This window comes from Stegostoma tigrinum, chromosome 3, assembly GCF_030684315.1.
Source record: "Stegostoma tigrinum isolate sSteTig4 chromosome 3, sSteTig4.hap1, whole genome shotgun sequence".
NCBI lineage: Eukaryota > Metazoa > Chordata > Chondrichthyes > Orectolobiformes > Stegostomatidae > Stegostoma > Stegostoma tigrinum.
In genome coordinates this window covers 8,930,319-8,958,083 of record NC_081356.1, presented here as the reverse complement: position 1 = coordinate 8,958,083, position 27,765 = coordinate 8,930,319, and the positions used below count along the sequence as shown (strand labels likewise).

Below are 27,765 nucleotides of genomic sequence, written 5' to 3'. Positions count from 1 at the left end.
CGTAACACTCTCCATGTGACAAAGTTGCTGTTAGGTCCCTATTAAATCTTACTCCTCTCACCTTGAAACTATACCCCCTAGTTTTAGACTCCCCCACCCTGGGGAAAAGCCCTTGACTATTCACTCTATTCATGCCCTTCATGATTTTAATCAACCTCTATAAGGTCACCCCTCAGTCTCTGACACTCTGGGGAAAATAGCCCCAGCGTATTTAGCCTATTCAGCCTCTTCCCTCTCATTCAAACCCTCCAACTGCAGCAATATCCTTGTAAATCTTTTCTGAGTCCTTTCAAGTTTAACATCTTTCCGATAGCGGGGAGACCAGAATTGAATGCAGTATTCCAAAAGTCTCTCTGACCAGATGAACTTCATCACTTTGGATATTGTTTTCAGTGTGATTTGCTCCTGATGCAAAGCAGAACATTATTTATCCATTTTCTGCATGATCACAGTCCACAAGTTTGATATACACACAGCTGGAAAACCACATGTGAATGGATCATTTTTACTGGTACGTGCGAGTGGATTATTTACTGTCAATTCTACCACCAGTTTCAGTTTTAACGAATTGTGCAGGAAATTGTAGTTTGTCAGCATTTTGACGGGTGATAGGAAAATGCTCAGGAAAGGACTTTTTTTGCTATGCTAAAGCTTTAGTTCTTGACTGCACCTTGCTGCTGGCTCTGAAAATGGTCCCTAAAAATAATTAACATTGAAAATGTGGGCTGGATTTTCAACTGGTGATGGTGGCTGAATAGAAATAGGATCGTTGAGGCAAAAACAATTCTTGCGTTCATGCCATTTTTGTTAGAACTTTACATGAGCCAGGAATATCATGGTTTGCAAAACCACATATATGTCTTTTGAGATTGGGATCACCACTGTCAGTTGCATATCAAATTTGAACTTCCTTCCTCTAGCTATTTTCATGTTCTGATGCAGATTTTGTTAATCCTAAAATAAAACCCCACCTAACTGAAGATGTTTTAACCATCGGGGGAAGCCTGCTAAGAGGTCTGGTATCATTCTGTCAGGTAAATGTTAAAATGTTTTGACAGCCTCAGATGTAACTCTTCAATGTTGTATTGTACTATGTATGTGATTCAGCTGTAGTAATTCATTGTAGGGCCTGTACTGCAAAAATAACTTAATGATTACATTGTTTTAAGTATTTGGATATGTTAGAGAACTTTCCATGGAACTTATGCATCAACACTCTTAAAACTGTATAAAATTGTGCTGAGCAAAACCCCTGTCATGATTTGGACTGTAATTTAAGTGTCATGATGTTTGACTTTGAAAAAAATTACCTTGCTTATTGCAAGTTAAGAAAGTAATTTAATTATCTAACTACTTACTTCTGTCCATCGATTGTTAAGTAATCAGCTTCAAAATGGAAATGAAACATTATCGGGGCTTTCAGTTTCATTGACTGAAACTTTGTTTTGATAGATACAGTGATAATAAATGCTTGGCTGAATTTTAAAAGCTATAGAACCAATTATCTCAATGGAGCCTGTGTAGACATTTCCACTGGCGTTTTTAAGGATACGAGGTTTGAAATAACATTTAATATGATTTTTTTTCTCTAATTGACAGCTACATTAGCTTGTTAGAAGTTTATGTTTTTAATGTCCATTTCAGAGACAAATTTCCAGGGGCCTGCTCATGGTGGATATAGAGAGAGTGGTTCTGGAAGACAGGCATTTGATTTGTAGGATTGGTGGGTGGGGAGGGGCATTCGGTATATACAGACATGAAGGAGACCTAGAGATAGATAGGGATGGAAGGTGATTACTAAAATTTATGGGCACAAGAAGGATTTTAGTACAGGTCGCCACCCCTGGGAACTTCATTTGGCCTTTTAACCTTAGTGGCCACATGCCTCCTGCATTGCATTGAGAACATTGAAATTTGCGATGTGCGCACCCTAAATCTCAGTGGCAATAATTAGCCATGAATGGTTTCAAAGTTGGACCTGACTTTTGGAAATTGAGAACAAGACTGGGATGAGGGAAAATGCAGTGTAGATAAAAATAAACTATTCACACTGGTGGGAGATTATGGAATTAGGAGCCATAGTCTGAGAATTAGGGCCAGACTGTTCAGAATAAAGATGTAGAATCATTTCCACACACAAAGAGTAATAGAGGTTTGGAACTCTCTTCCACAGATGACAGTTGATCCTAGGTCAGCTGTTATTTTTAAATCTGAAATAGATAAAATTTTGTTGAGTCAATGTGTTAAGGATGTAAACCAAAGGATGTAAACCAATATGAAGTTGGGCTACAGATCAGCCCTGATCTCATTGACTGGCAGAACAGGCTTGAGGGACTGGGTGGTCCACTCTGGTTCTTACATTCCTAAAAAAAATCCAGTTCTGCATAGATGAATCTTTTTTTTTGTTAAAAGGATCTAGATAATTCTGCAACTATATTTAATGTCATGAACTACTAATCGAGAAATCTCTGTGCATTATACGCTTCACTGAATCAAATACATTTCTGACATGACAACGTTAACTGCATTTTCCAAGAGAACCTAATTGGCTGGAAAGTGCTTTGAGATATCTCGTGATTCTGACAGAGGACCTAAAAATGCAAATTGTTAATTCCAGAGATGTGGTCTCTGGTATCCTGTCACTGAGGGTAGAGACCTATTTGATTGATATATTTTTAATTTTAAGTTAAAGATTATATTTGATCAAAGATGGAAGTTTAATTGATAAAATAGATGAGTATAAAAGTTTGATTGTGCTGATTAGAGGACATTGTGATCACAATTATCTTGCATCCAGTCAAAATAGTAGAGGCAGTGTATTGCATGGAACCCCATTGCGTTGCAAAGCACATACAAGTTACAGTTATCTAACACTTCATAGTAATCCCTACACTGCGAGGAGAGGATGTTTAGCCCAACAAGTCCACACCCACCCTCAGAGCATCTCACCCAGAGCCCACCCCTTTAACCCCTCCAATCTACACATCCCTGAACACTATGGACAATTTATCATGGCCAATCCACCTAGCATGCACATCTTTGGACTGTGGGAGGAAACCAGAGCACCTGGAAGAAACCTACAAAGACACAGGGAGAATGTGCAAACTCCACACAGATAGTTGCCAAAGGGTGGAATTGAACCTGGGCCCCTGGTGCTGTGAGGCCGCTGTACTAACCACTGAGCTGCCCCCGTATGCATTGGCCGGGAATCGAACCCGGGCCTCCCGCGTGGCAGGCAAGAATGCTACCACTGAACCTCCAATGCAAGCAGCTTCTTAAAGGCAGCCTGCACCTCTTAAAGGAGAGGGGCATTCGAGCTGCAGTAGCTGGTGGAACTGTGAGAAAACTTATGTTAGTGAAAGACTAAATCCATAAACTGAAAAATAGGCTGGAGGGAGGATTCCTCTATTTTATATTCTGGCAGGTTATTAGGATTACAGAGGCACAGCCCTTTGGAGTGGCAGCAGTAAGGTTGTATATAAAGTGATTGTATTCATGCTCCTACCAGTGACACTCCATCATTGCCCATCAGCCAAGACTAGTATAGCTCATTGCCAGGTGTTACAATCTGCAGCCGAGTTCTCATGGTCAAATGTTGCTTTAGGAAATGTTGCAAGGGTGTTTGTATCCTCCTGTCAGTGAATGTCAGCAACCATGTAGCTGCAACGTTACAGTCATTGGGATAATATTGTGTGGGGGCACTAGAACAGGCACAGGAGCCAGCAAGCATCATTCAAGGCCATGCAGCTCCTGACCTCATTATTTCCTCGATCCAAACAGGCGCAGTAGAGTTATACTCAAGATACAAAGAAAGATGGTAATCAGAAATTTTCTGATGAAGGGTCTAGCCCCGAAATGTCAGCTTTTGTGCTCCTAAGATGCTGCTTGGCCTGCTGTGTTCATCCAGTTCCACACTTTGTTATTACAAAGAAAGATGGCTTCAGTTGTTTGAAGCAATCATTTCAGTCCTGGTATGTTACTTCAGGAGTTACTCAAGGCAATGTCCTCAGCGCAACCATCGCAGTGCTTCACCAATAGTCTTACTTCCAATAATATCAGAAATGGATATTTTCACTAATGATTAGACAAGCAGCTGTTCAGTTCATGTCCTAACAGAACAAGATTTGGACAATATCCATGCTGCAATTGGTAATTGACAGATAACATTCATGCCACACAACTGCCAGACAATGACAACACAGACAAGAGAGAATATATTCATTGCCCCTTAACATTAAGTGACATTACCTTCACTGAATCCCTACTCATCACCTGATGGGTAACAATTGATCAGAAACTGAACTGACCAGTCACACAACTATCATGGCTACAAAAATAGGGACTCCTGCAGGTCGTTACTCAGCCCTCAGAGCCTGTCCACTATCTACAAGGCACAAGTCAGAAGTGTGATGAGATCTATCCCCACTTTCCTGGATGAGGGCAGCTCAAACAACACTCAATAAGCTTAAATCCATCCAGGACAAATCAGCCCACATATATCACTGTAAATATTCACTCCATCCATCACCAACACACTGTGGCGGCTGTGCTTATTGCATACAAGATACACTGAAACAACTCACTAAGGCTCTTTTCATAACACATTCTAAAACAATGACTTCTGCCACCTAGAAGCAGAAGGGCAAGAGAAACATACGAACACCATTACCGCAAGTTCTCCTCAAAGCCACTGACCATCCTGACTTGGAATTAATTGTCATCCATCCTTTCACCTGCTGTTATCACCTGCTTTTAAATCAAAATCCTATATCCCTTTTCCACACAACATTGTAGGCTAATCCACATCCAATGGACTGCAGCAGCTCAATAAAACAGCTTACTGCCACCTCTCAAGGATAATTAGCGATAGACACCAATGGTGGTGTTGCCAGCAATATCCGTATCCCATAAGAGAAAGGAAAGACAGACACTATGGTGAATATTTGGTTTTGACATGTGTCATTGCAGGTGTTTGACGTGGTTGTTCTGAAATGATGATAGTTGTGGTGCTATTTAGTTTGGTGTGTGGCAGAGGTGGAGAATTGAGGGACAGTGATAAGAAAGGCATAATTTTATGGGAGCCAGGATCTGGTTAGCTGATTCTGGATTTCCCTGAAAGTAATCGAGCTCTGGATGCCTTGGATTGGGCGGCATATGCTTTGTTACGGTGGCGCAAATATGGCAGGAAAATGGCTGAGTGTTGTAAGATAAAACCAAAGCGGCCATTACTTTGAAATCAGACATTGTCTGACATCATGTCCTGTGCACAGTTATATTCTGATAGTATGTTCAGGGAGTTGCACCCTTTGAGATTATGAGGTTAACATGTGGTATTCACAAAGCTGGATGTCTGCAGTCAGTATCTCTCCATTGAATGGGAGATCCTGTTACTTCTGTAATGCTATATTCCTGTTGTTCCCGTTTCTCTCTGCTTAGTGGGATATCCAAAGCAGTTTCCTCACTTGATGTCTCCCGTATTTTGATAAACAGTCAACTGTCAGATGCTGGCAACATCACCAGTTCCATCTTGAAAGGCTCCGCTGGTATAAAAATTGATGTTGGTAATCTTCATGACCAAGAATGGCACTGTTCAATGACCACCTCCTTAGTGAATTGTAGTTGGCTCAGACATGACTTCTGAGTGAGGTGGAAGTAGGTGGAGTACTCCATGAACAAGCAAATTGGTTACAAACTTCTATTGAAATTCTACTTCTACCGGAGTCTGGCTTCTCCCAGTGCTGCCCGTATTGCAGCTTGAGACAACTTATAACTATAACCTTCAAAAGTGAGAGCAAACTTCCTGCTCAAGGGCCTACAAATTCTATGATTGAAAAAGTCCAACACGCTCTTCTTACTCCAACAAGATTTCAAGAATACAGAATACAATTCTTGTGATGACTCTGCAACAGCAAAATAAAATTAGAAGTACTTCAGCAGAAAGTTTCACCTTGATCCCAGTAACAGTGCTTGCAGGTGGAAGCCTTCTGCAAGATGAGCATGTATTTAACTGAAATCATTTGATAAGGAGTGATAATAGGGCCTACAAGGTCTAAAATTGCAGGTCTCATAGTATTACTAACTGACCCCATTTTGCATGTTTCAGACGCACACACAACACATACATTCAGTCACCTTTACAACCTCTGGAACTAGCTGGAAGGGATTGGTCTCCATTTTCATGTTTCCAGGCACCCAAGCACTATGAGTCAGAATTTTGCAGCCAAAGCATTTAATGGTGATTCTCATACCTTTGTGTTTTCAACATTAGTTTTGAGAACAAAAATAGAGTTATGATAGGAAATGGTAAAGTAATGACAATTTGACTTTCCCCCTTGATGACTTTATTCTCAAACTTGGACAAAATTGACAAAGTGGCTGTTTAAGTCATGGCGCAACTGAGATTTGAACTTGGAACTTTTACCCAAGATTTCAGTGCTTGGGCAAATGCGGTTGCCAGGTTGTTCCAACTACATTATTGTTTCTTGTGGATAAAAAAAAACTTAGTAACAAGGAACAGCGTAAACTTCTTTGTATCTAACTGCATAGAAATCGTTACCAGGATACTCCTCAGGTATAAAACAAACCAGACAAAAAAACATCCCCACTAACATTAAAAATAATCTGTTTTGCCGAGTAGGGAAAGCATTTATCAATGATCCACTCCCACATATCTTCAGCTCCTCCAATGTTCTCCAAATATTTTGTGTTCATAGTGGTGCACACTGAATGCATCTTCATGATAAAGCTTCACAGTGAAGATCAGGAGTTAGATTTGTGCTAATTAAACTCTCAGCGCATAGCAAAATAGCACAATTCTTTGCAACACTACAACCTTCTTCTCTTAAACAGAGCATTCCGTTTTCAAGTTATTCTGGGTAATGAGAAATAAGTTCAAAATGACATGGAAGAACATTTTAAAAACCGTTAATTTCCATTGTATATTTTTAGGCATAAAAAGAATTTCATTTCTTTCCCGCTAATGCTATGTGTCCTTATAGATTTCGACAGCCTACCTCCTGTGGAGTAAAATTAGAAGCTCTGTTTTTGTGAAATGGTTTTATTCTAATGCTCAGTGGGTGCTGATTCTCAGCATGCGATTATTGCAACAAGGGTTCCTTTTTTACACCTATGAGCTTTTAAGTCTATTCAGATTCAGGGAAACATTTCGTACTTAAGCGCCGGCTTTTCAGAGTCAATCGTGTAGAAAATCTAACATTGAGTATGTGCACAAACGATACTGGCATCACAAAAGGACCGGTGCAAAACACACTGAGGTGGAAAGAATATGTGCACTCAGACAGCCGCATTATATCTGAATCAAATTTTCAGATACTAACCTTCATCTTATTTCTCGGGTTTCCAAATTTCAAAAGCATAAACAATGGTCATATTGTAGAATGGATACCTGCTCAATGGATCTCTCCAAGGCAGAGTGGCAGTGCACAATTCTGATTATTTTCAGAATGGAGTGCAATAGGTGCACAATTAGTAGTCATCATTTCGAAAGGATGTAGAAGGTTGAATGAACTAAAAAAAACAAATGACAAGGTTATGGCAACTGTGATCCTCTCACTTATAATGTATTCTTCCTGATTATGTGTCATGCAAAAACAACATGCATCCTAATGGATTGGCTGCAAGAAGCTGATAGACATTTCAAACTCAGCAATTTGTAATTTTGATTAACAAATGCAAAATAAGTAATGGATACTGTTGCTACTGCATGATCTTTGTACTTGCAATGACATGGGGGTATTGTATGTGTATTTTAACCTTGCTGTGCATTCACTGACAAAACAGTACAAAGTGAAGCAGGATCTGTGACTGATTTTGTTATGCATGCTAACATCTATGCTTACTACTTCTTCCTATCTTGTTTTGATTTGATTTAATTTATTTTTGTCACATGTACCAAGATACAGTGAAACATTTTGTTTTGCATTCAGTACAGGCAGATCATACCATACAAAGTGCACGAGGGTAACAGATTGGAGTGAAGCGTACAATATTGTGGCTGCATTGAAAGTGCACCAGGACCGAGATCAGGACTAAATTTAAAATTTGAGAGGCCCATTCAAAGTCTAATAACAGTAGGGAAGAAGCTGTTCTTGAATCTGTTGGTATGTATGTTTAAGCTGTATCTTCTGCCTGACAGAAGAGGTTGGAAGAGATTTTAACCATGGTAGGAGGGTTAATGATGCTGTTGGCTGCCTTCCTGAGGCAGCAAGAAGAATGGATGGAAGATTGCTTGTGCGATGTTCTGGGCTGTGTTCACAACTCTCTTTAGCTTCTTATGGTCCTGGGAAGAGCAGTTGCCATACCAAGCTGTGACGCATCCAGACAGAATGCTTTCTATGGTGCATCTGTAAAGGTTGGTAAGAGTCTTTACAGAAATGTCTGTTGAAATACTGTGTATACTGGTTGAAAGCCAGAGACTTTAGCACTGTTATGTGGAAAAGGGACTTGTCATTGCATTAGTTTGGTCAATCAGAATAATTGCTGTTGACCAGTAGAAGGATGGTCCAACCAATGATCAGGAAGCTCAACAGGGCATGTCATGGTGAAGGGCTGTTGGTACCAATGTGCACTCCAGTTAGAAAACAGAGGCAGTGCTGGTGTGACTTGTGCTTAACTCAGTATTCTAAAGGTTTAGCTCACATTAGCAGAAGGAAATTGCGAAGCTTTAAGAAGGGTGTGTCTGATAACTTTATGTCTGAATTCCATACAGAAGTGAAAAAGACAGCCTGTGATGGTTAGTACTGAAAGTTGGAAGATGAGTAGTCACACAAGCATGCAATTTATTTCTACGGATTAAACACAATGGATCAGATTTTCAAAACGGGGTCAAAATCTGAGACCTTAATGAATTCCAGGTCATAGCTCTGAGCCTGAACCATAAATTAATGATTGGGCAGGAGATTCGTGTCAAAATTGTAATGTTGGAGGCATCCTGTGACCGATCAAGGAGAGAGGGTGACTCATGTATGTACCAGGAGGATAAAGATGGTGGAACAGAGTGCCAAGGACCTGACTTCTCAAATTTCACAAAAGGAACTTTCTTTTATCTCTTAAGACTCTGACACCTAACTGTACACTGACATGAATCAGATGGTCAGGGAAGCAAAGTGGAAATCCCAGAGATGAATTTTCTCATGTTCTCACCTGAATCAAGCTGGAGAAGTGGAATTGCTCACTACTGCCAGGACTTTGCGACATTCATGCTGCTAGACTTCTTTGCACCACTTATGTTGTAAGCCAGGAAGTGTCTCTCACATTCTGGTGTCCCAATGATATCCTGAAGGAAATGGCCCAGAAAAGGAAATTGGTTCCTTGCATTGCAGGCAGGAATCTCACGGTGCTTTTGAGTGCAGTGGTGGAGACTGGGCTATCTTTTTTGCTGCTGACCACCAAAGAAGGCCATGTCACCAAACCCAGCCAGCCCAGGCTCGGATTGGTCCCAGCCAGCATCCTGGGTCAAATAGAATGCACAGCAGTGCAGGGAGAAGGGGGATGATCTTCTGCTCTCAGTCACCATCTTCTCTCTGCTAATTCATTCTGACAGAGCCACCACTCACCCCAGCTATGGTTCTGCACATGCATCTCACTGAGGCTCATTGATTAAACTTGACCATTCATTGCTCTCATTCATACCATCCTGCCAAACATCTTCCTGTTTTCTGTATTCCTTACTCACTCAGTGGGAACACTTCTATCATCTCTCCTACTCACACATCATCATGACCTGATCTTCTATCCACTGTCATCGTACTCAGTAGCTCCCTGGCCTATTGCAGCAATAATTGGCCCACGTATAATCAAAGCAAAATACTGCAAATTCTGGAAATCTGAAAGAAGTACAGAGAACGCCGGAGAAACTCTGCAGGTCTGATAGCATCCGAGGACAGATAAACAGCGTTATCTTTGAGTTTGGTATGACTCTTCTTCAGAACTCTGAACTTCTAAAGAATAATCATCATCAGTCCACACCTTGGACTGATATCTCTACAAAACCTCAAATAGTGTCAGTGTAATCCCCAGACTGGTTACACCTGACCTATAAGAATGATTGTGGCCAGCTCCCTGAAGTGAAATCAGATGATCCCCATGAATACCTGTGATAGTACATCCAACTACCATAATCCTCCTAAAACCCTGCCATGGACTGCTCAACTTTAACATTTGCACATTGTCTACTGTTTGATGCAGATGCAGTCTTTTTGCTGCACGTGATGCTGTTGATCCAGCATTGGTATAGCATGATGCATGAACACCTCCTTGATTAGTCAGTCCTCCAAGCCATGACAAGCTGTCATTTTCTGAATGTGCTAAAAAAGCAATGCAAAACAGAGGCTGGCAATCTCCAAGTGGGTGCAAAATGAAGGAGTGCGAGGCTAAGACCCAAAAGATGCATCTTGTCTATTCCTTTGCACAAAGTATTCAAGTCATAACTGCTTCTGTCCTTCAAAGAGAAGCCCCTAAAGGGCTGAAGTTGGATGTGAGTTGGTCTGAAAACAGCAAGATGGAGCGGTGAGGCTGGTAGTTTGTGGTTCTTGAATTCTATGGATGAAGGGGTATAACAGGACGGAACCCATTGAATACGTGTGGACAATGTGGTGAAAACAGCGTTAGATGAAGGCCTGGAGATGCAAGTGGTGAGCTGCTCTGACTTTGATGTTAGGAATTTGCACCATCCATTTTCTTGAGAAAGGGCAGGAGAATTGGAAACTGCTTAGAAATGAGATTGGTCCAGCTAATAATGAGATACAAATCCATGGAAATAAGGTAATCGCCACTCTGGCAGGATTCTGAAGATACATTTAATACCCATGTTGAAAGTTATACGTTCCTTCTTGACATCAAAAATCTGATTTTTCCATTTTTATGATGTGTTCCCAACTTTCTCACCATTGCCAACATCTCAAAAAGTTCCACCACCATACTCTTCTGAACAGGGCTTTCAAAAAGCTGCTTAACATGGAAGATAGAACATAGAACGTAGAACATTACAGTGCAGTACAGGCCCTTCGGCCCTCAATGTTGTGCCGACCTGTGAAACCAATCTTCTCTTCCCCTATCCTTTGAAAATTAAAAAGCTATTCTGTACAGCAGTGGGATCCAGTGCCGTCCTCTGGGAACCAGTTTTCAAATTATGCCTTGACCTGCTCCTATCCCCCAACAACAGTTGAAAGTCCAATTCAATCTATTTTTATTTAACAGTATTGGTGTTCGTGGCTGTAGTATTGCCATTAGTTGTTGATTTCTACAGGACTACCCTGATGAAAAATGTGGTAAATTGTGTACATCCATTGTGAATACCTTAAGTGTGAACTGTTGCAACTCAGATCTGTTCCATTTGTAATCTAGTGGTGGATGATAAATTTCAGCGGTGCAGGATTGAACCATCTGTACAACTATAGGCCTGTAAAATTAAGTGTATTTATAATAGAAATACAGAAAATGACATCAGTTCATATTTTGTAATATGTTGACCCTGGGCTTGATAATAGATGTGCTACTATTAAACATAAGAAATTAACGTACCAGAGAGCAGTGCAGTTGATTTGCTGGTTTTACACGCTAATACATTTCAATGATCTGTTCCTTCAAAAACAATCCAAGTCTCTGAATTTCTTTTTTCAATTTAACAGCATCCAGTCACTCTTTTAAATTCTAACATTCTGGATTTCTTTGGGGATACAGCTAATTAGCCGTCATGACCAATTATGATACCGGTGGAAACCTTAAAGCTAAAGGTATAAAATGCCATCTTCAATTTAATCACACTTGGCCTCCACACCTTCTGTTGGCCATCAAGTGAATTATTAAAAGAATGCCTCTGAATTTTCTATGCCAATTTCTTATCATAATTTCCTCCACAAACTCTCTAGAATTTAACTGGTTTCCGAGAGGATGGTCTGAGGCCCTCACAAAAGCATACTCAGATGATGGAAGTTTCAACAGTTAGCGTCATCAAAACAGAGCTCTTTGAAGGGTCTAGGCCCGAAACGTCAGCTTTTGTGCTCCTGAGATGCTGCTTGGCCTGCTGTGTTCATCCAGCCTCACATTTTATTATCTTGGAATTCTCTAGCATCTGCAGTTCCCATTATCTTTGAACTCTTCAATGGGCGTTACTGAAGCCCTTAAATCAAGCCAAGGCATTAGCATCCCTGCCTCTGGATTTACAGACCAGTAAGAGAAGAAAGGTGGGATTAAGTGCCAGATTGGTCAAAGGAATGATTTCTAGTCAAGAGGACCACAGCTCGGAATACTGAGACTCAACTGCACAAGGTATGGTAACCACAGATCTGAAAAAGTCTGCTTTCTAGGTTTGCCATTCTTTCTTGCTGCAGGATCCCAGGGACTGCAGTGAGGTGATATTACCGAAATGTGAGAGGAAGAAGACACACTCACCAACCAAGCAGCTGTGCTTGGGGGAAAAAAACCCCCAAAGAACTGCAGATACTGGAAATCCGAAACAAAAACAGAAATTTGTAGGAAAACTCAGAAGGTCTGCCACCATCAGTGGAGCGAAGGATGAAATAATGCTCCAGGCCCAGTGATCCTTCTTCAGAACTTCATGAAAGTCACCAAGATGATCAGTTGCATTGGTCTAGCCCCTCACACAGCCCCTGAAGAAAGTGCATCAAATAGATTCAGGAACTCAGGAAGTTACAATGATATGTCATTTCCAGGTACTAAACCTCAACTAAACACTGAATTTCCCTACATTCACCTGAACAGTGCTAATTCAGAAAGTATGCCTTGAAGCTCCACTCATTTCTTCCCTCTCCAGATACTTTCACAATCCTGTCTGAATACCAATAGGCACATTCACCCTCAGCCTGCTATCCTATTGCATGGTGTTGATAGTGGATTAGCACTCCAGAGGCTTGGGCTAATGCACTGGGATATGGGTTCTAGTCCTATCCAACTAGTTGGGTGAACTGAAGTCCAAATAATGCATCTGAAATATGATAATGGTGACAATAGCCGGGAAACTATCAGAGATTGTTATAAAAATCCATCTGGTTCACTGTGCCTCTTGGTGAATCATTTTCAGGTCGGTCCCATATGTGGCTGCAGACCCACAGTGATGTGGTTATCTGTTAATTGGCAAGCCACTTCATTCAAGAACAATTGCAGATGGTCATGAATTCTGGCGTTGTCAGTAATGCTCACATCCCATGAGAAGATAAATAAATAAACTATCTCTTCACCGACTATGGTGAAGGGATTGAAACTATTTCAGTCCCGAAATTCCTTCCCTACTAAGTCTTCTTGCCCTGAGACCTGGGTTTTAGCTACCCCACTTAACTTTTACCTTCCCAACTTACCATCCAGTTACTTTGATTCTATGTGCGTCAGGCATTGAGACATCTTTTACATGAAAAGTACAATATCAATTCAAATTGCTGTTAACATTGTTTCTGTTGCATGTGAAATATCAACTACCATCTTCTGCTTACTGTGGAAGCATGTGAATCCACATTTGCGCTCAAACAAACGCGAGTGAAACTTAGCAGATCTGGTAGCATATGTGGGAAGAAAGCAAAGTTAATATTTCAAGTCCGGTGACTCTTCTTCAGAACTCAGTTCTTGAACCAAATGGCTTGTCAATTAACTCCGCTTCCTTCTCACAAATCCCACCAGACCTGTTGACTTTTGCCAGAGATTTCTGTTTTCATTTCAAATGTCCAGCATCTGCAGTTTTTTGTTTCATTTTCTACATTTACACTATTGTATTGGTGCAAAGCAAAATCATGAGTGTTAACTGCTGCAACATAAGTAGAATCTAAAGAAATGAGATGATAGCATAATATAATCCCTTATCAGTAACAAAACTGTATCATCAATAAAGGCACCTATTTACACCTCTATGTCATCACCCATTCAGCACTGCACCAGTTCATCTGCTGTTGAAAACCTCTTCCAAACTGTTGCCACCACTCGACTTGACTACTTCAACAGAACTTTGGCCAGATTCCAATTTTCTCTCCACAAGCACATTTAAAATTTTGTTGCATAAAGTCCTGTTCAACTATCATCAGTGTGCTGATATACATTGGTTACTACTGAGAAACTCACAAGTTAAAATTCATATCCTTGTTGATAAATCCCATTTAGAAACTCACCCCTCCTTATTTCTATAATCATCTCCAGTGCTACAACCTGTTGAAATAACTGTATTCTCTGGTTGTAGCCTTAACTGCACTTCCAAATTTAAACATTCCAGCATTAGTGACCAAGCCATCTGTGACTCAAAAATTTCCTCCCTAAATCTCCCCACTGCTTATTTCTCCTTTAAGACACTCTCTAAAACTTTTCTGTTTGACCTTTGGCTTCTGGTCACTTATCTTACATTTTCTTCATGTGGTCAGCCAGAAACTGTTATTAAAATCTTCTGAATAGAGAGAAATGCATTCAATTAACCAAAGCTCAACCAACAGAAATTAATTGCATAAAAGCGAGATCAACCAATGATGCATTTTGCAGTACATATCTCATTTGGAATTTCAACTGGTTAACTTTCTGAAAGAGATATATTTTGATGAAGTTTTTCAGCATGCATTCATCAGGATTTTCACAAGAATAAAGGGGAGAAACACTTTAAACTGTGTTTAAACAGAATGGAGATTACTTTACAAGGAGTCTCTGTATCACAGAATTGTTGTGGTATAGAAAGAGACCATTCACCCCCTTGTGCCTGCGCCATCTTATTACTTAGTACAAACCTTGCTGCTATTTCCCCATCCCTGTTCTCTGACACTGTTTCTGTCCAAGTAACTATCCAGAGTCCTTTTGAAAGCCTCCACCACGCTGACTCTGGGGAATGCAACATTTAGATTAAACTCACTGCGAAGCCTCTTCCAGGGATCCCTAACCTGAAGAAGTTACCCTCCTCCCTCCGGACCAACCTCAGGGAATCTCTCTCCCATTGCAACTCTCTTGTAATCTCTTCAGCCTTGAAACTGCTCGACCACATCCTGAAGCAAACCAGGTACCGCAGCCACATCACCTTCCTCAGCACCTGCCTACGGAACCAGATCATCCCCAATGGACTACCTCCCCACCTATACTCTCCTCTCCACCTGTCTTCTCCTCTATCCAACTTCGGTCAGCCTGCCTCTCTCTCCCTATTTATTTCAGAACCCTCTCCCCATCCCCCTCTCTGAAGTGTCTAGGCCCGAAACGTCAGCTTTTGTGCTCCTAAGATGCTGCTTGGCTTGCTGTGTTCATCCAGCTTCACACTTAATTATCTGCCAGGTTTTGTTTCAGTGTAAGTCAGATTGACTCTGTTTGGTCAAAGCATTGCCCTGAGGAATGATTGTCACCTATTTTCTTTTGGAATAGGTACAATCCAGGTGTAGAGAAAACAAGTGCATTAAAATATGTAGCTTTCAGTAGGGCCGAGGACAGGGAGGAGTAACCAAACTCTGGGGCTGTCGTGGTCTCATTATGCTTGGTTGAATGTTCTCACATTGAGGGCCAGAGACTGCTATGGGACTGGGGGCCCATGCTAAAAGCAATGTTTGGGCCTGTGTTTTGCTGCCATGCTTTGGCTTACAGTGCATACAAATGTACCACTCTGCAAGTCTGACTTAAACCCGTAATTCTAAACACACTCAAAGTTACTCAGTAAATTATGTCCAGTGCCAGTATGATACTAGATATTTAGGCATATATCCCAAATATTAGTAGATTGTACTGCATATCCTTTCCACTGTTTGCAACATTCAATGCACCGGCCATATCCATTCACCGTGTTCTTGTGAAACTGTAACTGCAGGGTCCACCAGTAAATGTAGTTCTGCAATTAGTCAGCATTTGTTAAATAATTCTGAGTGTGCAACAAATTATACTGACAACCAATGTAAGAAAGTTTCGGAAGCAAGATCACTATACTCAAAATGTTAACTCTGCTTTCTCTTCACAGATGCTGCTAAACCCGCTGAGTTATTCCAGCAACTGCTGTTTATTTTGCTGCAAAACCTGCTGAGTTTCTCCAGCAAATTTTGTTTTTGATTTACTATTTATTTAGCTTTCTTTTGAATGTTTCATTTCTTGAAAAATGTAATCTACTTTTTATCATGGAATTGCTACAATGTGGAAGGAGGCCATGCTGACCCTCCGAAGAGCAGCCGACACAGATCCTCCCTCCCCCCCATATTTCCTATGACCTAACCTGTGCATCTTTAGACTGTGAGGAAATGCACACACACAGAGGGGAATGTGCAAACTCCCCATAGACAGTTGCCCAAGGTGGGGATTGAACCTGGGTCCGTTGTGCTGTGAGGCAGCAATGCTAGCTACTGTGTGCCCTGTATAGTTTTACTTGATATAATGGACACCAAATACTGCAAATATGATAAGCATATTCAAAAATACTGATAGGTAACCCTAAAAAGGACATTCTATTATTATAGTCACATGGTGCGCAATATAATTTAGATGTGGCTTTATAACTACAAATGTTCCAAAATGGTTCATGAGTTGGGAGAGCCACTGATGCAGTGGTATTGCCACAGGATTACTAATCCAGAAGTTCAAACTAAATTTCCGCAGACACGGCTCAAATCAGACACCAGCATCTAATGGAATTTAAATTCAATTAAAATGCTTGAAATTGAAGGTTAATCGCATTAATAGTGACCATAAAGCTATCATCAATTATCATTAAAAGCATCTCGTTCACTGATGTTCTTTAGGGAAGGAAATCTACCACCATTGGCCAAACTAACCATTTTGTGACTCCAGGTCATGGCAATGTGCTAGGCTTTTAACTGTCTACTGACACTTCTTAATTCAAGGCCAGTTAGTGATGGGCAACAAATGATGGCTGTGTCAGTGATGCCCAGATCCCATGAAAGAATAATTAAACAGAAAATCATTTCAGTTATTTCCATTGTTCTCCAGGAGAAATAGACAGAAGTTAAGAACAGACTGAGAACAACAGATGTCTGGACCTCTAAATTGCACTGTGTGATTATAACAAACAAACACTTAACATGTTCATCCAAATGGATAAAACCCCTGCTAAAATTACAGCGGGAAACCTTGGCTGAATTTGTTAAGTGTTTGCGTTCTGGTATCCCACAGTGCAACTTTAGGATCCTGATGATCAGTTAAAAAAAAACTCAGACTAATCAAACTGACACTAATGCTAGGAAACAGGTGGTCAGGAATCCTCCTCCCCTGCCGTACGATACCCCAGTATGAATGCTGAAGCTGAAGATATGAAGAGCCTGCAAAGAATATAAAAGCAACAAAGCACCTGGGCCACATTCCTGGTTAAGAATTTACCACTAATAATACTTGTCCCCTAAGTAACCCTCCTTTTGAAAGCATTAACACAGCAAAGGCATTTGATTTGCCTATCCCTTTCAATATTAGCGAAAATTAGAGCAAGGATTCACTCATTTATTATTATTTTTAAAATGTATTCAGTTTAATGTTAGCTTTATGTATTGAAGAAAGCAAAACATTAATTGTTTTTAGTTTGAGATCAAATGCTGAGACCTATGATGTATTCTGGATTTGGATTACCAACAAATGTAAAATATGCTCTAGGGCTTGAGTTACTGAACTAAAGAAGGATTTTTTGTTAGAAATCTGGTGAGTAGTTCGCTGATTGTGAGCTCAGCGTGTGTTAGTCTGACCAGCTGGGATCACTGAGATGCTCAATAGATGTGTGAGCGCTCTCTTCCGTTAATGACAGGCTGCTGATTTTCTGTATATTCATTGAGCAAACACAGAATGTGTTTTTTCTCCACTAACTCTTTGAAGTTTCCTTTCAGGAGTTGTGTTTAAACCATGAATAATATGAACAGAATGTATTGAATAAAGTAGGGATATTGGTTAATTGATATTTAATATAACTGTGGCTTCAGCAACCATGGATTTTAACTCTCACATAGCAGCAACATCAGAGCATAGTACAAAAGCAAAAAGAACGAGTGGAATTTTTTACAGTTACATAAAAATTATAAATATTAACTATGGTCTGGATATCAAGTTAAAAATAAATTATTATTTTTAAAGTTATTAACGTAGACAATGTTAGCAGCATTCACTTATTCAGCGTGCTTGTGATATATGTCTCCAGAAATTTTTCACCTCTCAGTTGCTTTCTCATTTGTATTAAGTACCTATTCAGCACTATTTGTTAAATCCATTTAAAAATCTTAAAGAGGGAGTGCAACTCCAATACAGTGATGGTAATAGTTTGACACAGGTACGAACAGTTTAGTTTAGATTCTGGGCAGTTGATGAAAGAAATTGAGATGAAATCCACTTGACCCAGTTATCAGCGCAGAAATCAGAGCTATTCTGTTTTTGTAGAATATAGAATCAGAGAACCATACAGTACAGAAGACGCCCTTTGGCCCATCAAGTCTGCACCGCAAAATATATGCAACAACCTATACTCGTCCCACTTCTCCACTCTAAACCTGCAGCCTTGAACTGACACTTCAAGTCCTCATCCAAGTACTTTATAAATGCTGTGAGGTTACCCGCCTCAACTACCCTCCCAGATAGTGCAGTTCAGACTCGCACCAACTCTGGGTCGAAATGTTTGTCTCAAATCCCCTCCAAACCTCCTGCCTTTCGTTTTAAAATTGACCTTTCAACTAAGGGGAACAGGCCCTTTTTATTCACCCTGTCCATTCTCCTCATAATCCTGTACGGGCCCCCCTTCTTTTTGTGGATCTGGCAGTCCTGAATGGGCATTCTGAATTCCTTTCCCTGCTTCAAAAGCCAACTAACTTTTAGAAGAAAACAGGAGGTATCAGGCCAGCAGCAAGCATATTGAAGAAGGATCATTTGCAACCGTAAAAGAAATGCATCAGGTGGCAGGATCAGAGAATGCAAAATACCAAGTTCCTACTAGAGTTGCTTCCATCAAATCTAGATTGACATTGGAGACATTGGTAGTTAGTTTCCCCATGTAAGTGACAGGGTCATGACCACAAAGATTCACTTCAATAGCAGACCAAACAAAATAGAGGGGCCACACTGAAACTTCATGTATGAGTGGACAGGACTAGTTACAAGATATAAAATCTCTTTCATAACTCATCACAATTGACAATGAGTGAATTATTTAAACAATAAATTTTGCTTTACTCAGAATATATCTGTCAAGTAATGAGACATCTGATGACAATACATACTGATGCACTGCGACTGTCAATGCTGCTTGGTTAAGTAGAGAGAACTGAATCAGTGCTAAAGATCTCGCGGGGTCTTGAGAGGATATGTGTATCCATTAAGCTGTAAATGAAGAGTTCTTGCAAAACAACCATGGTCTCAAAAAAAAAGTACTTGAGAGAGTAATAAGAGGTGGACCCCATACATGTGAAAAAACAATATCCTGTTGCATTCCTTGCAGTATAGTCATGGTGCTTGTATGCTTACTACAAAAACCGGGAAGTGTTTAATTTCCCAGAATCGATAACCTTCGCAGTCTTTAATAAGATTAATTTTCATTTCCCCAACTTCCCTTTAAATGCCAAATGCAATGTAGCTGTGGTTTAAGTTTGCAAATATTCATTTTGGTTAACAGTACACAAAGATTTTTTGACCCTGCAATTATTTAGATCGATAATAATTACGGAAAAAGTAAGTCACCGGTTGGAAAGACTACTTTTGATATTTACATCAAACATGTACAAAACAATCCCATGATAGATTTTTATTCACATTGATTTTTAAGACCAAAATACCATTAGAAACAGGAAGAATAGTTGGCCATTCTGCCAAATAGAAACTAGGCAGTGCTAATTCCCAAATTACAAGTCAGATTTCCTTTTTTAATTACTTGCTGCTGAATATTATAATTCATGTACAAAAAACCCCAGATCTTTCTGTATTGCACCATTCTGTAGTTTGTCTTTTTTAAAAATAATACTCTGCTTTTCTCTTCTTCCTGCAAAGTGGACAATCACATATTTCCCCATGTTGTATTGATTCTGCCAGCTGTTTGCTTGCTTACTCAACCTCTCTGTACAGTTGCAGACTCATTGTATCCTCTCCATAACTTGTTTGTCCAACCATCTTCATATCACCTGCAAATTTGACTACAATGTACACAATACCATCATCCAGATTGTTCATTTAGATTGTAAATAGTCAAGGCTCCAGCATTGATCCACAAGACTGTAAGATATAGGAGTAGAATTAGGCCATGTGACCGATTATGTTTGTTCCACCATTCAATCATGGCAGATATGTTTCTCAAACCCAATCTCCTGCCTTCTTCCCATAACCATAGACCCCCTTACTGATCAAGAACCTATCTATCTCGGTCTTAAGTGCACACAAAGACTTGGCCTCCATGACCTTCCACAGTAATAGGTTCCACATACTCATTGCCCTCTGGCTGAAGCAATTCTTCCTCATCTCACTTCTAGGTTATTCACCCTGAGGCTATGCCCTCCAATCCTAGACTCTCCTACTAGTGAAAACATTTTGTCCACGTCCACTTTATCTAGACCTTTCAGTATTTTGTAAGATTCAATGAGAATCTCTTCTCAAGTCCATCAAGACTCAGAGCCTGCAACCATTCCTCATATGATAAACCCTTCGTCCCAGGAATATTTGTGTAAACATCCTCTGGAATCTTAAATGGCTGGCACTTCCTTCCTTAGATATGAGGCCTAAAACGGTTTACTTTTTTCCAAATGCAGCCTGATTAAAGCCTTACACAGCCCCAAGCAATAACCTCTGTTCTTGCATTCTACCCCTCTTGAAATAAATGCTAACATTGCATTTGCTTTCCAAACTTACCGCTGAACTTGTACGTTAACTTTAAGAGAAACCTAAACCAGGACTCTAACCTGTCTATTCGTCCTTCAGATTTTCGAAGTCTTCCCCTCTTTAGATCTCTGGCACCCCACAAGTTAACGTTTGCTCCCCTGAAAATGACACATTTATCCTGATTCTCTATTTCCTGTGAGTTAGCCAATCCTCTAACCAGCCCTAGATATCAGCCACAACATTATTAGTTCCCAAGTTGTTTGGTAACCTCATGTATGGTACTTTGTCAAATTCCTTTTGAAATCTAAATCCACTATATCTACCAGTTTCCCTTTATCCACCCTGTATCTTTACGTTATAAAAGAAATCCATGATAAATGTATCCAACACGATTTCCCCGAATGATGTTGACTGTACCTGACAATGTTATGATATTTTGAGCAGAAGCTTATTCAGGCATTTGAATTCATGCTTCCTTTTCCGGCAAAGACCATGAGAACCACATGTCAGGCAGACATTAGGATGCCATGGACAGGTTTCTGTGAGCATCAAGTCTCCAGAACTGGTGTTCAGTCAGATCCTAGGAGATATTTGCTCTGCAATGATCAAGACAAGTCTATGGATGCTGCTACAACAGCACTTCTGGAGTGAACAAAGATCTGACAAATGAGGTATAATGTAAGCATATATGAAATTGCCCATTTTGGCAGAAAGAACATATTGAAAAAGGTAACAAATGGTGAGAGATTGAAGAGCTCAGAGATGTTCAACACCATGGTTCACAGAAGGTTCATAAGCAGGAGCAGAAAATAATTAAGAGTGAACAGAATATATCCATTTATTGCAAGGGAGGTTGAATGCAAAAGAAGACAGGCAATGCTTCAGTTTCACAGGCATTGGAGAGACTGTATCTGGAGTGCCATGTACAGTATTGGTCTCCTGATTTAAGAAACAACATAAATTCATTGAAACCAGTTCAGAGAAGCTTTACAAGACTGATATCTGGAATGGGTGTGTTTTCTTATGAGAAATGGTAGGACAGGTTTGGCTTAAATCCACTGAAGAGTAAGAGGCGATTTAATGTGACATATAAATATTGAGGGGTCTGGATTACATGCACGTGGAAAGATTATTTCCTCTTCTGGGACAGCCTAGAATGAGAAGATGTTATTTCAAAATAAAGAGGTGCCTATTTACAGAGATAACAAAGTGTGGAGCTGGATGAACACAGCAGGGCAAGCAGCCACTGTAGTGTAAGAGGTGATTTCATGTGGCATATAAATATTGAGGGGTCTTGATTGCATGCACGTGGAAAGATTATTTCCTCTTCTGGTGCTCCTAAGTTGCTGCTTGGCCTGCTGTGTTCATCCAGCTCCACACTTTGTTATCTCGGATTCTTCAGCATCTGCAGTTCCCATTATCTCAGATGCCTATTTATGACAGATAAGGAGAAACTGTAATTTACAGAGTGTCATGAGTTATTGGAACTCTTCTTTCTCAAATGGTGGTTGAAGCATAACCTTTGAATTGTGTTAAGGTACTCATAGATCGAATGGTGATATGCAAAGTGGTGAAAGGCTCTTTCAGGTAGGCAGGAATGTGGAGTAGTCAGTCAAGATCTTATGAAATGGAAAAGCAGGTCAAAGAGGCTAAGTGGCATACCCTGTCCCTACTGTGTAAATTTCCTTCTTATCTTTTGCTTCTTGACCTTCTACTATTCTTTTGAGTCAGATGAATATGTGCAGATGGATATGAAATCCTTCACCATTTTCTAATTTCTCATTAATTCCCATGTGCCCCATTCCAAGAGATGATTGTTAACCTTATCTACTGTTTCCTTTTTAGAAACTTGCAGAAGACTTTCTGGTATGTTGTTCTGTAATTTACTTTCTGAAACTTTGCAACATTATACATCAAATTTTCTACCACCTCTAACTTCCTTAGTCAGACCTGAATGGTGTATCCTTTAGATGTGGTCTTTCTTTCTCAATGGAATATATCTTTCTTGAGAGTTATGAAATATCTCCATAAATGCTTGCTGCTGCTTCGCAACTGTCTTCCCTTTTAACTTATTTACTCAGTCCACTGATCTAACTTTGTCTTTATACATTTGTTGCAATTGCCTTTTTGGGCCTATATTTCTTCCTGTCACTAAATGTGAAAATCAATCATGTCATAATCATTTATGTGGAGGATCCATTACTATAAAAACTTTGATTCATCCTTCTTCATTATATATTACCACATGAAAAATAGCCTGATCCCTGATACATTCCAGACTAATAATATTCTTAGAAACTGTATGAACATATCTTTCAGGCTAGCATTGTCAATTTGATTTGTCGAATTGATGTAAAAAGTAAAGTCACTCAGGAGTTTTGCAGTATCCTTCTTGCAAGCCCACGTTATTTCGAGTCATGGAGATCTGGAGCACAGGAAAAGGTCCTTTGGCCCACCAAGCCGGTGTCAATCAAAAATAATCGCCTAACTATTCTAATCCCATTTCCCAGCACTCGGCCCATAGCCTTGCATGCTTGGCATCGCACGTGCACACCTAAATACTTCTTCAATGTTATGGGCGCTTCTGCATCTCCCACCTTTCCAAATCCCACCACCCTCTGGTGAAAAAAATGTTCTTCACATTTGATCTAAGCTTTCTACTCTCCTTAAATATCTGTCCCCTGGACTTACAAACCTCCATCAAGGAGAAAAGTTTTTTGTTTCCTTTCTATCCTATCTTTGCCCCTCATAATTTTATACACCTCAATCATGAGCCCTCTTATTCTTCTCTGCTTTAAGGGAAACAACCCCATTTTTTGATGTTTCTTCTGTCAAGTACCGACTTTTAGGGAATCTGTAAACAAATCTCACAAGTGATTTCTTTCCTTTAATATTTCTTACTTCAAACTAATTCTACATCTTGATCTTCTGAACCAATTCATAGCACTAGCACAGCACAGGAGATATTTCTACTTTGTATCTTGATTTTTGTTGCCATACCTTCCCTCTTTGTAGTGTATATTGCATTGTGAACATCTTATTGATAGACAAATCATCTCTGTGCTATCAGAACAGATTGCCAGGTACAATATAAGGACTGTATATTTGTATTACTGTTTGCTTTAGTTTTGTCACATTACAATGTGCTGTAGGCTGTGTGTATGCATTTCCAACAAAACTTAGTTCCAAGTAAGAATGGAAACTCTATCGTGTTAATACTATTGACCATATAATCGTTGTAGGACTTTGTGTATCTTAGGAGTAGCGTTACAGTTCAATGATTTAAAAAGACAGTAATTAAGTAGGAGTTCCTCATCATGTCTTTCATAGGAACATAAAAGCATTTCCCCTCATCATATTTCTTCCTTAATAGGTTTCCTACAAGACTATGCCAAAATAGCTTCCAGGTAAACAATAAGCTTCTTGTTCTCTCTTACTGTTAGTAAAAATGACGCTGCAGTGCATTGCTGGGTTATGGCTGTTAGGATAAAGGAGACGTGTGATATATATTGAACTGCTATTCAGTGCCTTAAGAGCCGGTATTGTGAAATCCCATTCTTTGGTAACACATTACTAGTTCCATTCAGTACCTGAGTGAAAAGAAGTGTTTGTGTCTTGTTCATTTGTGATTTTTTTTGTAACTCAGCAAGGAAAGATTTGTGTTTAGGACATGCCCTCCTCAAATTTGGTTCTACAGTCAGACGTAAAAATAAAACAACATCCATGGAAGTTGACTGTAGGTTTATATACGATTGTACAGTGTGTGTAATGTCATCATTTGTAATGCGTCACTTAGACTAGGTTTGAAATTGATTTAAAATCTGCATTCATATAGCAGATTACTGATTGTAAATAGATAAAAATGATTTTTAGAATTTTGATGTTTGCAAATAACCCTGGATAAATAATTCATTGCATCACACACTTGGGACTTAGCTATATAGTCCCATACTGGCAGGTTTCCAGGTAGGGGATTGCAAAATTATCTCCAATGACAAAATATTTGCTCAGAATTCAAATATTTAGAAGATTATTTTTGAATATAGTACAGTTGATTAAATCTCTGTTGAATAAATTGATGGGAAACATCAGTGGTGCAAGTGGGCATCATTAACTGTCTATAAGGACTATAAGGTGGAACATAGAGCATAGAAGAGCACAGCACAAGCACGTGCCCTTCAGCTTGTGATGTTGTGCCCAACATGATGCCAAATTAAAATAATTCCCTCTGCCTGCCTTTGATCCATTTCCCTCCATTGTTTACATATTCATGTGCTTACCTGAAAGCCCCTTAAACTCCTCTATCATATCTATCTCTGCCACCTTCCATGACAGTGTTCCAGACACCTACCACTCTCTGTGTGAAAAAACTTGCTCCTCACCTCTCCTTTGAAATTTCCCCCTGTCATATTAAATACATGCAGGTAAATAAATGATAATGTGAAAGTCAGATCACATCATCAATTTTATTGCATATCACACCTACAACACATTATTGTAATTCTGCACAGAACTGCCAAATTATGTGACTGTCTGGTTAGGGACGGGTTTTGTTTTGGTTTAAGTACCGGAAGAGTCCATGGTACTCAGAGAGAGCATAGAACTTCAAGGCTTCAGTTTTAAACAAATGAACTAGTTTACTGAGATAACAAGGTGTGGAGCTGGATGAACACAGCAGGCCAAGCAGCATCTTAGGAGCACAACAGCTGATGTTTCGGGCCTAGACCCTTCATCAGAAATGGGGGAGGGGGAGAGGATTCTGAAACAAACACGGAAGGAGGGGGAGGCGGATCGAAGATGGATAGAGGAGATGATAGGTGGAGAGGAGACAGACGGGTTAAAGGGGCGTGGATGGAGCCAGTAGAGGTGAGCGTAGGTGGGGAGGTAGGGAGGGGATAGGTCAGTCCGGGGCAACAGACAGGTCAAGGGGGCGGGATGAGTTTAGTAGGTAGGAAATGGAGGTGCAGCTTGAGGTGGGAGGAGGGGATAGGTGAGAGGAAGAACAGGTTAGGGAGGTGCGGATGAGCTGGGCTGGTTTTGGGATGTAGTGGGGAGAGGGGAGATTTTGAAGCTTGTGAAATGCACATTGATACCATTGGGCTGCAGGGTTCCCAAGTGGAATATGAGTTGCTGTTCCTGCAACCTACGGGTAGCATCATTATGTCACTCCAGGAGGCCCATGATGGACATGTCATCTAAAGAATGGGAGGGGGAGTTGTTTATTGTGAACTGAGCGGAGGTGTTCTGCAAAGTGGTCCCCAAGCCTCCGCTTGGTTTCCCCAATGTAGGGGAAGCCACAATGGGTACAGCAGATGCAGTATACCACATTGAGAGATGTGCATCTGCTGTATGTGGAAAGTCTTCTTGGGGCATGGGATGGGGGTGAGGGAGGAGGTGGGGGGGCAAGTGAAAACTAGTTTACTGTACAAGCTTGGAAAAGTAAAACAATCTATAACACACGTACAATTTGTTCTTTAACATTCATAATTAACATCTGGTAAATAGGACTTAATAGATAATCTATGGTTGAAAATCCCATGGGCCACATCAAATAACAAATGCAATTAGGACAAATCCCATAGGTTTCTCAGCAACGAACTCAGTCCAGTTAGGTTCGCTAAGTTGACACTGACACTGGATTCTGAACTTCAATATTCTCAGTTGCTCCAAGCAAATACCAACAGGGGACTTCCTTCATCCCCGCTCTGCACAAACAATGGCTACCAGTGCTGTTTCTGAGCCCTAACTCACTTCAAAACAGAGCACACAAACTCTGCCACCTTTTCCCATCCTCAGAACCTCTCCTGAGTCTGACTTCTCATTCACACCAGCATCTAACCCTAACCCAGCTCCGATGAAGAGTCACCGAGACTCGAACCATTAGCTTTGTTTGTCTTCTGTGGATGTTGCCTGACCTCCGATGATTTCCAGCAGTTTTTGTTTTCAGTACCGATTCCAGCATCTGCAATAATTTGCCCCAACACAGCGTTTCTACTGCCTAAAACCTCAATCCTCCCTTGTAAATACTAGAATGACAAGCAGCCCAGAGACAACACAAAACCAGCCCAGCTCGTCCCCGCCTCCCTAACCTGTTCTTCCTCTCACCTATCTCCTCCTCCCACCTCAAGTCACACCTCCATTTTCTACCTACTAGTCTCATCCTGCCTCCTTGACCTGTCTGTCCTCCCTGGACTGACCTATCCCCTCCCTACCTCCCCACCTACACTCTCCTCTCCACCTATCTTCTCTTCTCTCCATCTTCAGTCCACCTCCCCCTCTCTCCCTATTTATTCCAGAACCCTCTCCCCATCCCCCTCTCTGATGAAGGGTCTAGGCCCGAAACGTCAGCTTTTGTGCTCCTGAGATGCTGCTTGACCTGCTGTGTTCATTCAGCTTCACACTTTGTTATCTTCGATTCTCCAGCATCTGCAGTTCCCGTATCTCTGATCACAATTTTAACCTTTCTGCTTTAGCTTTCTTTAACCAGCTGTAAGTCTCCCTCTGTCGCTCCCTCTCTGTGACTAAAACTTACTTTGATCCTTCAAACAAACTGGATGATCGATCAAAATTGACAAAAAGTGTCTGCTCCTTGTTACTAAGCAGCAAAAAAAAGTTTCAAACTCCAGAACCGCTCAAATGTTACAATTTCAATCAGTGCCTAGCTCACATGATGCAAAACGATATAAAAACATGAATGTTTCCACCCATAGCATTGTGATCCAAAATGTACTGATCTGCCTGAAATGATACCCTTCAAATTCAGGCACTGTTACTTTGCATGTCAAGGATGCAGGTCTCAGGTGTCTGGATACATTTCTGTGAAAACCATGTGACCATGTAGGAGGTGCTCAAGTTCACCTGGGCCATGTCCAACACATCCCTCACCTTCCTGGACCTCTCAGTCTCCATTTCAGGTAACCAGCTAGAAACTGGAAGGTCATTTCAAGCCCACTGACTCCCACAGCCACCTAGAATACACCTCCTCCCACCCACCCTCCTGCAAAACTT

The 27,765-nt window shown here is 40.5% G+C and overlaps 1 protein-coding gene and 1 non-coding gene across 2 annotated transcripts in view; one reads left to right on the top strand and one right to left on the bottom strand.

The window, feature by feature from the left end:
* Window positions 1–27,765, top strand: part of LOC125450053 (doublesex- and mab-3-related transcription factor A1-like) — a 159,614-nt gene that overhangs the window by 30,148 nt on the left and 101,701 nt on the right. The gene's annotated exons all lie outside the window — the stretch shown is intronic.
* Window positions 3,195–3,265, bottom strand: trnag-gcc (transfer RNA glycine (anticodon GCC)). The gene has a single exon. It is a non-coding gene; the product is annotated as a tRNA-Gly (tRNA).